Source organism: Erinaceus europaeus, chromosome 10 (genome assembly GCF_950295315.1).
Source record: "Erinaceus europaeus chromosome 10, mEriEur2.1, whole genome shotgun sequence".
Taxonomy (NCBI): domain Eukaryota; kingdom Metazoa; phylum Chordata; class Mammalia; order Eulipotyphla; family Erinaceidae; genus Erinaceus; species Erinaceus europaeus.
Window position 1 is genome coordinate 52,928,678 of NC_080171.1, and position 17,483 is coordinate 52,946,160.

At 37.1% G+C, this 17,483-nt stretch overlaps 1 protein-coding gene across 2 annotated transcripts in view; it reads left to right on the plus strand.

The window, feature by feature from the left end:
- The window catches only part of ADAMTSL1 (ADAMTS like 1), a 1,221,418-nt gene that overhangs the window by 670,956 nt on the left and 532,979 nt on the right, over window positions 1-17,483 (plus strand). The gene's annotated exons all lie outside the window — the stretch shown is intronic.

Sequence of the window (17,483 nt, forward strand, 5' to 3'; positions counted from 1 at the left end):
ATTTTAGAGATGATTTAATGTCTGTAGTTTTAGTTTCACACGTGATATGAAAAAGTTCTGCCCGTGTAAATAAGGTTCTTTGTATGTACATGTGCAACGGTGACATGAATGTGTAGAAAAGAGGAATTACATTGCTGAACTCACAATTGGAGTATCTTTTAGAAAGGCTGCCACTTACCTAAGTTTTAGCTTCAAATATGTATGACACAAACAGCTCCTCTGTTCATTGAGTTACCCTGGAAAGGAAACCTTAACATTTTCAGCTATATGTGTTACTAATGCATTACATCTACACTCATTGTTTCATCATATGCAATTCTTCTTATGTCTGGGGAAAAAAAAGATGGAAATGAACAAACGGATGGAAAAAGTCTCAAATATGTCACAAGGGTATATACTTACCACTCTCAGATGCTGTTCTCTCCACATCGTTTTGCATCTCAGTTACCAAATGAGAAATCCAGAGAATAAATTGATAGTCTTATTTTATCTCTTATTATTTTTTGCTTCTCTTTTTTAATTTGATTGTACTTTTCTTCTTCCTATTGAACCATAACTGTTGAGAACTTAATATTTCATTGTGTGTTATGAGCTAATTTTATTCAAAATTAAATGTCTGTTGATTTAAATGCATAAACAAAAATGTGTGCAAACACATGCCAGATCAACCACATCTACTTGAAAATCACACACAAACTGTTTAGGCCTCATATCTTTCACTACTGCTTCAAACATAGAGATAGAAGAAGAACTTGCATTTTTATCTATTCTACTAATGCTGTAACTTCCCCCCTTTGCTCAATTCAGAGGGAGTAGGTGTATATGGATTTTATCTATAGGATTTATTGATTAGAATTTTATTATATCACTTCCTATGGATCTCTGACAGACTATATTGGAAACTGTTTAATCCATCAAGTTAAAATTACTATTCATTGCAAAGTATGCTTTAGGTATGAGAAATTTAATATGGAATCCGATAGCCTCCTACTTATTAACATTATGATTTCTTTCAGTGTTTTACTGCTTGCTTATAAATCCATTTTTTGTTAAAACAAAATAGTGCATTCATAGTCACGATTGTGTACAGGTACAAGTTGTTCACTTTCTCAAACATTTGGAAGAAATACAAACAAAAACCATATGTTTTAAATATCGCACAGAATACCTTTCTCATATGTTGCAAACATTTTTAAAACTGATACTATTCCTGAAGACTACCACTTACCTTTCCAGCTTTATGACAAATATGTTTGTGTGTTTTCATGACTTCATTTTTCATTTAAATATATTTTTTAAAAGCCTAACAATAAACTATTCTGTCTTCCTTTTATTTTTTTCTCTTTAGAGTCCATATATGCAGGTCTTCAAATCACCTAAGTAGTTTGTAAGATGTTAGGCAACTTGAAAGATTATTTAATCCATTTTCCTTTAGGTCTAAGTGTGCTTCAACTGGTAGAAACAGATGAAAATGTAAAGTAGCTTTTTAAAAAAGCATCTGTAGGTGGGGGTGAGCCAAAATAATAATATTTGCCAACCCTTTTTCTTTTTTAAAAAATATATTTTTAATTTATTTTTATTATCTTTATTTATTGGCTAGAGACAGCCAGAAATCAAGAGAGAAGGTAGAGATAGAGAGGAAAAGAGACAGAGAAACACCTGCAGCACTGCTGCACCACTCGTGAAGCCTTCACCCTGCAGGTGGGGACTGGGGACTTGAACCTGGGTCCCTGTGCATTGTAACATGAGCCCAACCAGGTGTGCTACTATCTGGCCCCTACCAACCCTTTTTCTAGGGGGAAAAAAAAATGTTGACTATGAACAAAATATGACAATGAACATGGCAGGAACCACCAACCTTTGTCAAAAGCAGAAAGATCTTAAATGACTCCTCTTTCAGTGTTTAAAGAAAAAGACCCAGAATGGTTGCTAGGTAACTAATTCTGCTTTGGATTCTTTTTAATCCAAAGATTCTTATCTCTAGAAACCCTTCCATTTCAACCAATTCTCCTGATAAATGTCATAAAGAACACTTAGTCACCATTGATTCTTGTATTCTTCAAGTTCATTCATTTTAAACCACCCCTTTGGATGTGTCCTCCCTAAGATAAATAATCCCAGCTAAATCATTCCAGTTTGGCTATACCTTTTCTCAGAGGCCCCATTATTCACTTCTTAATCATCTTTGTTGCCTTCCTCTGAATCATCTTCCAGTTCCCATATTCCTCTGAGATTACTGAGACTAAATTATTCCTTATACTATAGCAAAGGTCTACCTAAAGAGCCTAGTCTGGACATGGTGGTACATATCTTCCCTGTAGTGTTCAAAACCCCTAGAAAACAAGCTGTTGCAAATTTCATCAGTGATATTTTTGATTGGTTGGTCTAGTAGATTTTCCTTTCAGGATATGTAATATCTTTATTTGATATCTCTTGACCCTGTTACCACTGTACATGCACTCTTCAGGTGTGCCATTCCTAGAACTTTAAGAGCATATTTACAGTCTGCACAAGGGTGAGTGAGGGCCCTTCTCTTAGTACCTAATGGCTCTATTTAAAATACCATGAAAAACTTTGGCTATCTTAATCTTTTCTTATGTCTCTGTTTCATTTTATTTTTGGGTAAGGAGGTTTAAAATTGAGGGCTGATTAAATACTTAGACTTACTCTTTGTTCTACTTGCTTTAATATACCTTAATTACTTCTTTCTTGTTCATTGAGGTATAAATTCAAAAGCCAACCCTTTGTGACCACCTCAATTTCAGTTTTCATGCCAACTTTTTTCTCTTTGTAACAGAATTTGCCACTATCTGAAATAACCTTGTTTAAGTTTGTTTTCACACCTTTCCCTCTGACTAGAGTAAGCATCACAAAATCAAGGATCTTATTTAGTTTGTCTCATTATGTGTGTACGCAGTGTCTGTGTCTTAATTGAGAGTGTTTTATTCCCAATTTATGACACACCAAAATCTTTAAATTTCATGTCCTATGTCTCCTTTAATTTTTCTTTTTTTTAAATTTATTTTATTTTATTTATTTATTCCCTTTTGTTGCCCTTGTTGTTGTATTGTTGTAGTTATTATTGTTGTTGTCATTGTTGTTGGATAGGACAGAGAGAAATGGAAAGAGGAGGGGAAGACAGAGAGGGGGAGAGAAAGATAGACACCTGCAGACCTGCTTCACCGCCTGTGAAGCGACTCCCCTGCAGGTGGGGAGCCGGGGTTCGAACCGGGATCCTTATGCCAGTCCTTGTGCTTTGCGCCACCTGCGCTTAACCCGCTGCGCTACAGCCCGACTCCCATCTCCTTTAATTTTTAAAAAATATTTTATTTATGGGGAGTCGCAGGGGAGTCGCTTCACAGGCGGTGAAGCAGGTCTGCAGGTGTCTATCTTTCTCTCCCCCTCTCTGTCTCCCCCTCCTCTCTCCGTTTCTCTCTGTCCTATCCAACAACAATAATAACTACAACAATAAAACAACAAGAGCAACAAAAGGGAATAAATAAATTAAATAAAATATTTAAAAAAATTTTTTTAAATATATATTTTATTTATTTTATTTTTGAGAGAGATGCAGAGAGAGACAGGGAGAAACACCAGAGCACTGCTCAGCTCTGGCTTATGGTGGTGCAGGGGATTGAACCTGGGACTTTGGAGCTTCAGGCATGAGAATCTGTTTGCATAACCATTATGCTTTTTCCTCCACCCTCTTTTAAATTTTCTGTCTACTTCATATTCACAAATTCTATGTGAACTACTGACTATAGTTCTTGAGCTAACTTTGTATTTTAAAAAACTTTTAAAGAAACACCAAAAGATGTGCTGATAGTTAAAAGAAGATGGACATACTGGCTCATCACTTAAAGTAAAATCAAGTTTTATATACATACACCAAGAGGAAGAGAGGAATCTCTCTATGTGCTGTTTCCTTGTCTCCCTCCCTGCTTTCTAGAAGGTAGTTAGATTTCTGAGAAATCCCTTAGTAATACAGAATGCCAAAGGACAAAGGGGCTGGAGAGAGCTAAGTGTTTCCCTTTTCCCTCAGGATAGGAAAATAATTCCTAGTTGTACTTTTCTTTATGTACATCATGCTTTGAAATAAGTTCTTAAGAAATCCTTTGGCTAGCCTATACTCTGTTTTTGCTCACACACAGTAACAAGTAAGCAGAGTTGGCATTCACCTCCCACCAAGGTCACAGAGAAGGGGCTCTGCCGGTGTCTCCAGTAACACTCATTAGATGAGAGAAGGTGAGTCTGATGTTCTTGGCTTCTGGATTGGTCCTTTTTCTTTTGGATTAAAAAAAATAATAATAAAGAAAGCTTTACCTTTCACAACCTATACCTTTTCTGCACTTGCTCAGAATACCCATGACATCTTAAGGACTTCATAAAAATAATCAGAGTTTGAAAAGTATTTATTATTTATTTATTGTAACCAGAGTGCTGCCCAACTCTGGTTTATGGAAGTGTTGGGGAATAAACCTGGGAACTTTGGTGCCTCAGGGATGTCTTTTTTTTTTTTTTTTTTTTGCCTCTGGGATTATCTCTGAGGCTCCGTGCCTGCACTAGGAATCCACTGCTCATGGAGGCCATTTTTCCCATTTTGTTGCCCTTGCTGTTGTTATTGTTATGATTGCTGCTGCTGTTGTTGGATAGGACAAATAGAAATTGACCATACCATCCTGAACACCGGGATCTCCTCTGATCTCAGAAGCTAAGCAGGGTCTGGCCTGGTTAGTATTTGAATGGGAGAAATCGAGAGAGGGGGAAAAACAGATAGACACCTGTAGACCTGCTTCACCACATGTGAAGCAGCCCCCCTGAAGGTATCCTTCTGCTGGTCCTTGCTCTTTGTGCCATGTGCGCTTAACCCCGCTGTGCTACCGCCCTATCCTGAATAAGCCTTTTTGCATACCCATTATACTACCTCCCTAGCCATAAAAGGTTTTGTTTTGTTTTTGCCTCTAGGGTTATCACTGGGGGTCATTGCCTGCACTACTAAGCCACTGCTTCTGGTGGCTATGTTTTCTCCATTGTTGTTGGATAGGACAGAGAGAAATTGAGAGATGAGGAGAAGATAGGGGGAGAAAAAGACACCTGCAAACCTGTTTCACCGCTTATGAAGCGACTCCAGTGCAGGTGGGGAACCAGGGGCTTGAACTGGGATCCTTGAACCATTCCTTGCACTTTGTACTATCTGCGTTTAACCCGCTGCAGTACTGCCCAGCCCCACTGCTTCCCCGCCCCTCCACTCCCACCACATGGTCCTGTTCTTCCTTTCTTTTTCTTTTTAAATATTTATTTATTTATTTATTTATTTGTATTTATTTATTTATTTTTGGATAGAGACAGAGAGAAATTGAGAAGGAAGGGAGAGATAGATAGAGACAGATTCATCTGCAGCTCTGCTTCACCACTTGTGAAGCTTTCCCCCTGACGCTGGGGACCAGGGGCTTGAACTCAGGTATTTGTGCACTGTAGTGTGTGCATGTAACCAGGTGCGCCACCGCCTGGTCCCCTTCTCTTCCGTTCTAAGTCACACCTATACCTATCAGTACTCAGGAAGATATTTTACTGCCCAGCCCCGTTTGTTTTTGTTTGTTTTTATTTAAACCAGTAGCTTTCAAATTCCCCAATAAAGAAATTTAAAAAAATACTTTCAAACGCTATTGGATGTATCCTATAGGAAATACGTAGACGTGACCTAGTGTGCATTCTTCTCCACTGAAGTACACACAATACATTCATCAAACACTATGTATCCCTACTAAATGTATTTTCTATTCTATTTTGAACTAATTTTCCCTTTTAATTTGAATACACATAATTGACTTCCCTATTAGTGGACCATTATCCACAGTTGAAAAAAAAAAAGATATGATATCCCTTAGATGAGTGAATATGAGATCTGAACACTTCACTTAGTTTTTCTCTAACCTTCTCTGACATTCTGTATCCTTTCTCTTTGGGACATCAATTCCAAAACTCAATTATACTTCATGAGGGGCTCTCCTTGGCTTATTTCACAACATTTCCAGAACATCCTTAAAAGAAAAAGACTTTATTAGAGCTAATACCCTATGCACAAGACTTGAGCCAGAATATGCTGACTCAGTGAGGATTCTCTGTTCAATGACATGAAAATCCTGAGCGAGCTACAAAGATACTACTTCCCCATGGGTAATTCTTTTTAAGCCAGAGTCATAAAATTTGAGAGCTAGAAGAGACTTCTGCAAAGCTAGGCCAGCCCTTTGATTTTATGACAGAAATATTCCCCGCACATTCTGAAAAGTTCAAAGTGTGAATCTTGCTCCCTTATCAACAATATTTGTTAAAATCAGTACTTGCTGCCATAAGCAGATTTATTCTAGACCAATAGATTTTTGCTGTTTTAAGAAATAACATGGGGCAAGAGTTCTTTCATATGATAAAAAATATTAGAAAATATTATTTTTAGAATTGAAGAGTGAAGGAAGTCGGTATCTTAATTCTGTTTTTTAGATGTTGTCAAAATAATCGAATTATAGAGTCTTACACTCCTAATTCTGCTTGTAGCAAAAGTCCTGTGGGGATGGATTTTCCATTATTTAGACAACATTTAAAACGGATTTTATCTGAGCACCTGGTATCTGTTCTTAAGCAGTATGTATTAAAGTGAAATGCACAATACTCAATTTATAATATACAAAATATTTTAGCCAGGGAGAAAATACACCAGAATCAATGTACCCTTCATAATTTGGTGGTCAGATTTTGTTGATGTTTATCAAATCATATTTAATTTTACACTCTGGGTGCTTGTTTCTTGGTATGAACTGAGACCTTTTGACTCCAAGTTCTCTGTTGCTCTAAGTAGACTAGCTTACTAGTTATTTTACTTAATAGTTCAAAGAAAAGGTACTGGGTACCTTAGATCTACCACATTCCATTCTAGATATTGAAGTCATAGAGATAAACAGTTTACATATCAATGGGGGCCATCATGAATAGAGACTGCCTTCCCCAATCTCAGTTAATCAGTCTTTGGGAGCATTTTGAATGATGCAGAATATTGCAAGTAATAATAATAATACTCAGAATATCTCTCAGTACTAATGAAATGGTATTTAAGAAGCTATATCCACTAATCATTTAAATGTTGTGAATTGTGCTTGCTTCAGCAGCACATATACTAAACGTTGTGAATTTATTAGCCTTTGCTGGGCATTTTGAGGAGAAACCCCAACATGATTCTTCCCATTTGATATTTTTTTCCCATTTGATATTAAGCCTCATAATAATAACATTATTAAATAAAAATAATAAATGGAGAAATAGAGAGGGATTAAAGGAATGTGAGAGAGAAAAAAAAAGAAAAGAAATGTGAGAAGAGGACAGGCTAAAGGGAAGGACAAGAGCCTCAGAATGGAGAAACAAGCAATATAAAATTCAAAATTTGCCAAGGGAAATGTTTTCAGAGTCATGACTAGACAAAAAAAAAAAAAAAAAAAAAAAAAAAAAACCCTCCCTCCAACTTGAGTAGAGTTGAAACTAGCAGAAATGGAAAACTGTTGGCACTCTCCTCTCTAGAACTGCATTGTTTTGATGTTCTGACTCAAGTCTTAAGCATGACATTTCATGATCAGCTAAGCCACTGAACAGCCACACCCAGTTCTTGGCAAAAGATACATATCATATTACATTACTAAAGAAAGCACAATGGAAAGTTTTTCAAAAAATAATAAATAAACACCATATCTTATTTATAAGTCTTGTCAAGGTTTTCAAGGATTTGCCTAGCACTATGTGAAACCTTGTTTGTTTGTTCACTTATACAAAATACTGCATGCTTGAACAGTAAGCGTCTTTCCAATTTTAACTTCTTCAGTTCTAACTGGGTGTGGGGGGGGGGATTTGTCCCCTTTAATGGTAAAAGTAGATCCAGGTTTTATGGCTGGAGAGAGTCCAGGGCACTCAAAAGTGAGACAGACAGTTGTGAAGAATTATTTATAGCTGATTTTGTGATACCTGTGTCTTACTCTGTTTTATTGGGGGAGAAAATGAAATCTGAAGCAGAGTGAATTTAATTTCCAAATTTTACTAGGTGTGCATGCAAGTTTTACACTGGGGTGCTATCAATACCCCCAACTTCTTTTTGTGGCTTTAATTCTTTGTAAAAATAAGTGCTTCCTGGTACAGGCCTGTGAAAATGCTAGGTTGGGTCATCCACAAGTACTGTGATAGCACATTTGGAAAGTGGACCTGTTCTACTATAAAACACATAGAGGGTGAATTCCCTTTCTATGATAAGCAAACTCCATCCCAAAGTAAAGGAAAATAATTAGAATTCTGGAGCTAAGAGATTGATCTCATATCCACATACGAAAGTTGTTTTGTTTATTTGTTTGTTGTTGCTGTTCTTTGTTTTTCTGATTCTTCTTTAAAAAATTTGGCTGTGAACTACAACACTGGCCGTTTAAAGACATAATCATTTTGCAGAGGAAAATTAAATACATATGTCCAATTTAAGGAATGTAAGTAACTTTTAAAACAACTCTCGATTGTGTCTTACAGTTCATCTTTAAGTGAATACTGTGAATTCAAGAAAATTGCTTATTAAAAAATAAACAAAATAAAATTTTTGTTACAAAGTCTTTACCTATCAAACATCATGGAACAAGAAAAAACTTTAAATAAACAATTTAAACTTAACACAACACAAGGGTGGGGAACACCCCACCCTTAGTCCATTTATGACCCACAGAATCATGAAACCTGGCCCTGCCAAAGCAACCAGAACTTTTTTATAGCAACACTAAGTGCTACTTTTTAAGTTGATAATTTTGTATGGCTCAAAAATGACATTGTAAATATCAGAATGACCCTTAATGTAGAAAGGCTCCCCATCCCTGGACCAAAAGAAATAATAAAAATTAGAGCAGAAATAAATGACTAGAAATCAAAAAGACAAAACAGTATATCAGTGAAAACTAGAACTAGTTCTTCATAAAGATAAAAAAAATGTTACATGCATTTGTGAAACAAAGAAAAATAAAATAAGTAAATGTAATAAATAGAATCAAAGTCAAATCATACTAAAGAAGTACAAAAATTTCAGTGAAACATACTACAAAAATAAAAAAGATTATTGTGAGCATCTGTATTCTAAAAAGTTAGAAATTTTAGAAGAAATAAACTGTTATAATTATACAACTTTTCAAACTTGAATTAGGAGAAAACAGATAACCTGAACAGACTCACTATGGATCAGGAAATTGAGACAGTAATCAATGATTTCCTTTTTTAAAAAAAAAAAAAAGAGGAGGTCGGGTGATGGCACACCTGGTTGAGCACACATATCACAGTGTGCAAGGACCCAGGTTCAAGTCCCCAGTCCCCACCTACAGGGGGAAAGCTTCACGAGTGGTGCAGCAGTGCTGCAGGTGTCTCTGTCTCTCTTCCTCTCTATCCCCACCCCCTTCCCTCTTGATTTCTGGCTGTCTCTAGCCAATAAATAAATAAAGATAATAATAATAAAAAAGGGGTCAGGATCAGGTAACTTCATGTATGAGTTCTCTCAAAGCTTCACTAATACTTATCTTCCACAAACTCTTCCCAAAAGTTGCAGAAGAGGAAATGTTTTCAAACACTTCAAAATGAGACCAACATTACATTAATATCAAACACCTACAAGAACATGTGAAAGGAATCCTACAGACCAACATTTCTGATAAACTTAGAGGCGAAAATCTTCATCAAAATCCTAACAAACCAAAGCCATTAAAACATGAAAATTATCATACATTTTGATTTATTCAAAGAAGGTAAAGATGATTCAATATAAATTCACACTCATATGGGTAGTTGATCTGTGACAAAGGAGCCAACTGAGAACATACAAGTTTCTTCAACAAATGGTGTTGGGAAATCTGGCTAGCCACATATAGAAGAATAAACCCATACACTACCTCATAGCACACAGACAAGACAAATTAATTCAAAATAAATTAGAGGCTTAGATGTAAAACCTGAAACATAAAATGCGTAGAAGAAAGCATAGGTAAAACACTTTATGATTTTTGCATCAGTGTCACAGGATGGGGGGAGGGTCTCGACTCCAGCAGCAAGAAAAATAAAAGCAAAAAATAAATAATTGGTATGGCATAAAATCAAACAGTTCTTTTCAAAAATGTATTTATTTATTATTTATTTATTTTTATTTATTTAAAAAAGGAGACATTAATAAAACCATAGGATAAGAGGGGTACAACTCCACACAATTCCCACCACCAGATCTCCATATCCCATCCCCTCCCCTGATAGCTTTCTTATTCTTTATCCCTCTGAAAGTATGGACCCAAGGTCATTGTGGGATGCAGAAGGTGGAAGGTCTGGCTTCTGTAATTGCTTCCCCACTGAACATGGGTGTTGACTGGTCGTCTGTCCAGGGAAGTTTGGTCAGCATCATGCTAACATCTGGAACCTGGTGGCTGAAAAGAGAGTTAACATACAAAGCAAAACAAATTCTTGAACAATCATGGACCTAAAGGCTGGAATAATACAGATGAAGTGTTGAGAGGTCCTCCATTTTGTAGATAGCTAGTAGGCATATTTTAGTTATATTTCAAAGGGCCTGTAGCTATACTATTTTTTTTTTCTCTGAGCCTGAAATCTGATATGCAAGTGGATCCAAGTTATTATCTGGGGAGGTGATGTCATGGCTGGAAAAGGGACAGAAAGCTGGATCAGGGAAGAGAGTAGCTCCCTGATATGGGGAAGGGGTATAAATATTGTTGACTGTAAACCCCATTGATTTGTTTTGGTCTGGGGCCCATATTCAGCTTAGGAGCCTATGTGACCTCTGCATCCCTGTATATCTGAGCTCACATTCTGTGGTCATGAGTAGGAACATTCCAAGCTGCCCCAATATCATCAGGACCCATCTTCCTCAGGTGTAGCATAGAGTATGTTGTCCACCGTTGTTGATCCAAGTTGAGGACAAAGTCCTATGGGAGGTTATTATTTATTTTTTGATAGAGACAAAGAGAAATTGAGAGGGAAGGAAGAGATGGAGAGAGAGAGAAAAAAAAATAGAGAAACCTCCAGCACTACTTGACCTTTCATGAAGTTTCCCCCTGAAGATGAGGACTGGGGGCTTGAATCCAGATCTTCGCACACTGTGTGTGCCAATCAGTTTATGTACAGGGAAACTATCAGGGAAAGAAAAGGGGAATACTATTGAAAGGAAGAAAACATATGTACATCATACATTCAAATAGGACTTTGTATTCAAGGTACATAAAGAACACATAAAACCCAACAACAACAAAATTGCAACTGACTCATTAACTCTCCTTCCCAGTCTTCTTAAAATCAATAATGTATTTGTGCAATGTATAGTATAGGTACTCTCATGGAATTAAGTTTCAGTAACTTTTGCCTCTGAGTAAACTGTTTCAACTAGAACTATAGAGAAACGGTACACTGCCACTGTCAAAACCTGCCCCATCATCTATCTGTAAAAGTACCTTTAAAGGAACACCACTGAAGCTAAATCAAAAATGTGATAAATATAGTCTTTACAAATGAAATTGGAGTTTTGCTAAATATGAATTAAGGCATTAAGTTTGATCATGAGAAAACTTAATTTTTTTGTTTTGATAGACATTATGCCAAATGGAAGTAATATATAAGAAAGAATGATCCAGTTTGAATAATTGTAAAGATCTATTTAATGAATGAGAAAGAACAAAACAACACTTGAACGTTTTCAGTGATGAGGGTTAAACCTGAGTCCTCTTTCCAAGCCTGTGTTAATCTGTTGAGCCATATCCCTGGTAACTAAATGAATTGGGATTTACTTGCAGAGTCGGGGCCTTGTAAATGTGCAGTTTCACTAGTCTGGCTGAACTTTGTCATTCAGGTAGACACAGAGGGAGTTCCTGTGGTGTGCTTCTCCTGTGTGGTACTGGTTCTTAAACCTGGGTCACTCTCATGGCAAGGCATATCCTCTACCAGATCTCTCTCTCTCTCTCTCTCTCTCTCTCTCATCCTGGATAAAAATGTTAATAACTTTAAGGTTTCTCCAAATAACTAAGATAACAAATGCAAACCTTTGAAAAGATAGGATGGACTTGATAAGTTTAATAAATCATGAAGGCAGAAAAGAATTTAGTCACCATGAGGAAGAAAGAGAATTGTTTTCATCAGTATGAAGTCACTTTTTCATTCTCTCATTTTCTTTGGGGTTCCTCATAGCCAGATTCTTTTTTGCAATCACAGTTTTATTTATTTTTTTATGTTTACACCCCCCACCTACTTCCAAACTCATTTAAATCTTGTTTTAAGTAAAATTGCAGTGCACTAAAAGACTGAACAAATTACAGGAGATACCAAAATACAAAAATTTGAAAGAATTGGGAGTCGGGCTAGTGCAGCGGGTTAAGCGCATGTGGCGCAGAGCATAAAGACCTGTGGAAGGATCCCAGTTCCAACCTCCCACTCCCCACCTGCAGAAGAGTTGCTTCACAGGCTGTGAAACAGGTCTGCAGGTGTCTTATCTTTCTCTCCCCTTCTCTGTCTTCCCCTACTCTCTCCATTTCTCTCTGTCCTATCTAACAATGACAACATCAATAACAACAACAATAATAGCTACTACAACAATAAAAATCAACAAGGGCAACAAAAGGGAAAATAAATAAATATAAAAAATTTTTAAAAAATCAGAAAAGCAAAGGATATGAATCATATTAACTTTTTTTGAAAGAATTGATTTTCTTTAAACCATATGTTGAGGAAAGAGTTATCAAGCACAGCATTTTACTTCTGAGCATGCTAGTGAATATGGAAACTCTAGGAGTTATATAGCTCATGTTGTCTAAAAATAAAAATGAAACAAAAACCACATTCTCAGAAACCAGCTTACTGAAACCCAAGGCCAGCAGTGTTACCACCAAGCTGTGGAATGTGAGAACAGACAGATTACTGGATGAAGGAATTTTAAATCTTGCTCAGCTCTATACCCATTTTGATTTTCTTGCATATACTCTAAACTCTATACCCATTTTTATTTCCTTGCATATACTCTACTAAAAATGTATGTAAATTATAATTTTGTCAGAAAAAATTTAAATAAAACAAAGTAGCTCAATAGAGAGAGACATGATTGTTTTTGCCAGAGAGATTCTTACATAATCAAGTTTCATACCTCTACAATTCCTTATTGGCCATGTGTCAAATCCACCAGTATAATGTTTGTTCATAAATCTCTAAGACAATTCTACAAAAGCTGGTATGAAATGGGCCAGATATATATTTATTTATAGTATTTGTGTTGATAAAGGAATACATCACTTGGAAATATATATATATATAATTTTTGTCCCCAGGGTTGTCTTTGGGAATCAGCATACACTTGCATACTCCACTGCTCCCATCAGTTATTTTTTCTTTTCTTTTCTCTTTTCAAATAGCTTTAATATTTACTAATTGATTTATTTTGGTAGGACAGACAGAAATTGAGAGGGGGTGGGGAGGTAGAGAGGCAGAAAGGGAGAGCACTGCTTCACCACTTGTGAAGCTTCTCCCCAGCAAATGGGGACTGGAGGCTTGGACCTGAGTCCTTTTGCATTGTAATGTATGCACTCAACTGGGTGCACCACTTCCTGGACCCCCTTTCATTTATTTCTAATAGAGACAGAGAGGGAAAGAAAGAGAGAAACCTATAGCACTGCTTCACTTCTTGTGAAGTTTTCCTTTATAGTTGAAGACCTGGGACTTGTACCTAGTTATTTGTACTTGGTAAAATTTGCTTTCTACTGGGTGTTCCACTGCCCAGCCCCGGTATTTTAATTTTTTTTTTTTTGCCTCCCAGGTTATTTCTGGGGCTTGGTGCCTCCACTATGAATCCACTGCTCCTGGAGGCTATTTTTTCCTATTTTATTGCCCTTGTTGGTGTCATTATTGTTATTGTTGCCATTGATGTTGTTGTTGTTGGATAGAACAGAGAGAAATCAAGAGAGGAGGGGAGACACACACACACACACACACACACACACAGAGAGAGAGAGAGAGAGAGAGAAAGATAGACACCTGCAGACCTATTTCATCGCCCATAAAGCAACACCCCCCCCCCCGGCAGGAGGGGAGTCAGGGGCTTGGACAGGGATTCTTGAGCTGGTCCTTGTGCTTCACACCATGTAAGCTTGGCCTGCTGCGCTACCGCCGGACCCACTGTATATTCATTTTTAATTGAGGGAGGGAAAGGGAAATCAAGATCAGTGTGCTTCTCAGTTCTGACATAAGATTATACAGAAATTGAAAGTGTAATCTTGCAGGCAGGCCAATCCATAATGCTGAGTTGTCTCCCTAGTCCCTCTTAACCTATTTACTTAATAATTATGCGTTGTTCTGACTCCCATCTATTATGTTCAAACATATGTGTAAAGTATATCTTTTTCTCTCATAAAAGTCTTATAGGAGACAGTCCAAGATCATTGTGATATTCCAGAATGTCAGGTAGTCAGGGCCACTGTGTTTACTATTTCCATTTTCAGGTTAGATCATGGCTTAGGATGACTGCTCCAGCCATCACATCATCATTTCAGTCACAAAAAAAGAGGAAAAATAGACACATTGACCATAAATAAAATACAATTGAGAGTCCAGAAATATGACCCTATATCTATGGACATCTCATCTTTAACAAAGGTGCCCAGATTATTAAATGGGGAAAGCAAAGTCTCTTCAACAAATGGTGTTAGAAAATTTGGATTGAAATATGCAGAAGAATGAAACTGAAGCACTGTATTTCACCAAACACAAAAGTAAATTCCATGTGGATCAAGGACTTGAATGTTAGACCAGAAACTATCAAATACTTAGAAGAAAATATTGGCAGAACTCTTTTCTATATACATTTTTAAGGCATCTTCAATGAAATGAATCCAATTACAAAGAAGACTAAAACAAAAATGGAAACTATTATCCAAATAAAGAGATCCTCTACAGAATGGGAGATTTTTACATGCCGTACATCAGACAAGAGGCTAATAACCAAAATGTATAAAGAGCTCATCAAACTCAGAAAAAAAAAAATGACCCCATCCAAAAAATGGGAAGAGGATATGAACAGAATATTTGCCAGAGATCCAAAAAGCCGACAAACATGAAAAAATACTCAAAGTCATTGACTGTGAGAGAAATGCAAATAAAGACAACAATGAGATACTACTTCATTCCTGTGAGGACGTCATACATCAGAAAAGGTAGCAGCAACAAATGCTGGAGAGGTTGTGGAGACAAAGGAACCCTCCTGCACTGCTGGTGAAAATGTAAATTAGTTCAACTTTTGTGGAGAGCAGTCTGGAGAGCTCTCATAAGGCTAGAATTGAATATACCCTATAATCCTGTAATTCCTCTCCTGGGGATATATCCTAAGGAACCAAACACTCTCATCCAAAAAGATCTGTGTATACCTATGTTTATAGCAGTACAATTTGTAATAACCGAAACCTGGAAGCAACTCAGGTATCCAACAAAAGAGGAGTGGCTAAGCTGTGGTGTATATAAACACAATGGAATACTATTCAGCTATTAAAAATGGTGAATTCACCTTCTTCACCTTATCTTGGATATAGCTTAAAGGAATCATGTTAAATGAGATCAGCCAGAAAGAGAAGGATGAATATGGGATGATCTGACTTATAGACAGAAGTTGAAAAATAAGAACAGAAGGGAAAACACAAAGCAGAACTTGGACTGGAGTTGGTGTATTGCACCAAAGTGAAAAACTGTAAGTGGGCTGGGGGTGGGGGAGCGGGTGTTCAGGTCCTGTAACATGATGGCAGAGGAGGACCTAGAGGGGGTTAGATTGTTATGTGGAAAACTGAGAAATTTTACACAATACAAACTATTGTATTTTACTGCTGACTATAAACCATTAATCCCTCAATAAAGAATTTTTTAAAGCTAACTTAGTAACACTAAGTATTTATTTATTTTATAATTTTATTATTTATCAGTGGTTTATAAGATCATACAGGTATCATATTTAAGAATGTCCCTCCCTAAGATACAAGTTGGAATGTAATGTTAAGCCATTGCAAGCAAAAGTACATGAGATGATTTGCCGACATTCTGCTTGCAAGACCATTGTGAGATCAAGAACAGCATTTCTAGCTTAGCCTGAGAGAAAAGCAAAAGGGTGCAGAGGGAGAGGCTGTGAAGGGAACATAAAGAAGATGCGTAACCAAACACCCAAACCAAAGAGCAGCCTATGCAATCCAAGGAACAAGGATGTGCTATTCTACAGCAGAAAGTAAGTGACAGCACCAGAGTCACAGCCACAGTATCACATGCCTAGGCTCTTGTTGTCGCTTTGTTTCCCACATTCAGGTGTGTTCCCCACTGTTGTCCCTTCTTGAAGTATGATTGAGTGACATGTAGTGAACCTCCCTCCCTCACTTGGTGACCTTCAATGCAAGAAACCTCAAGGGTAAGGCATGTCGGGTCTAGCGTCGCCCTTAGCAATTTTATCTAAACAGGAGCTGCAGAAGTTATTTGCCTCTTCCTCCTCAAGCCCTTCCACAATTCACTCTCTGTGCTAGGAAAATGCACGTGTGAAAAATTTCTTTCTTTCTTTCTGTGTGTGGATGCATGTGTGTTTATCTGTTGCCCCCAAGTTAACCCCCATATTTTCCCCTCAGAGCACCTACATACTACTGATATTCTGGTTTGATAATTACTGTCTTGTATTAAGTTCTCTGTTATCTTATGTTTTTCCAATTTTGCCATACTTGCCAAGTTCCAAATTTCTGCATGGAAGTGTTTTTTGTTTTTGTTTTTTAAAGAAACTCCAGTGAATATTGAAGTACTCTATTATTCCCACAAATTCTGTCTCCTTTTCAGAAACTTAAAAAATTGTTTGTGTCCAGAAGTACTTGCTGTGTTATCTCCATGTGGCCCAGGAGGTAGCACAGCAAGTTCAGCTTCCAAACAGTAGGTGTGAGGTCTCCAGTTTGATCCCCCAGCACTGCATATGCCGGAGTGATGCCCTGGTTCTTTGAATGAATGAATGAATGAATGAATGTTTTTAAAAAGCTATAATAGATTTTGCTTAAATTTCTTTCTTTGTTGGATAGAGACAGAAAATGAGAGGGAAAGGGAAAAGAGACAAGAGAGAGAGAGAGAGACATACACCTGCAGCATTGCTTCACTGCCTGTGAAGCTTTCCCTTTTCAGGTAGGCCTGGGGGGCTTAAAACTGGGTTCCTGGGCATTGTAACATGTACACTCAATCTGATGTGCCACTGCCTGGCCCTTTTCGCTTAATTTTCTTAGTTAATGGTTATTTTAAATATTTCAGATATTATTATTATTATTTGCCTCCAGGGTTATTTATGGGGCTGGGTGCAACACTACAAATCCACTACCCCTGATGGCCACTTTTTCCATTTTTGTTGCACCTTGTTATTGTTGTTGTAGTTATTATTGCTATTGTTATTGCTG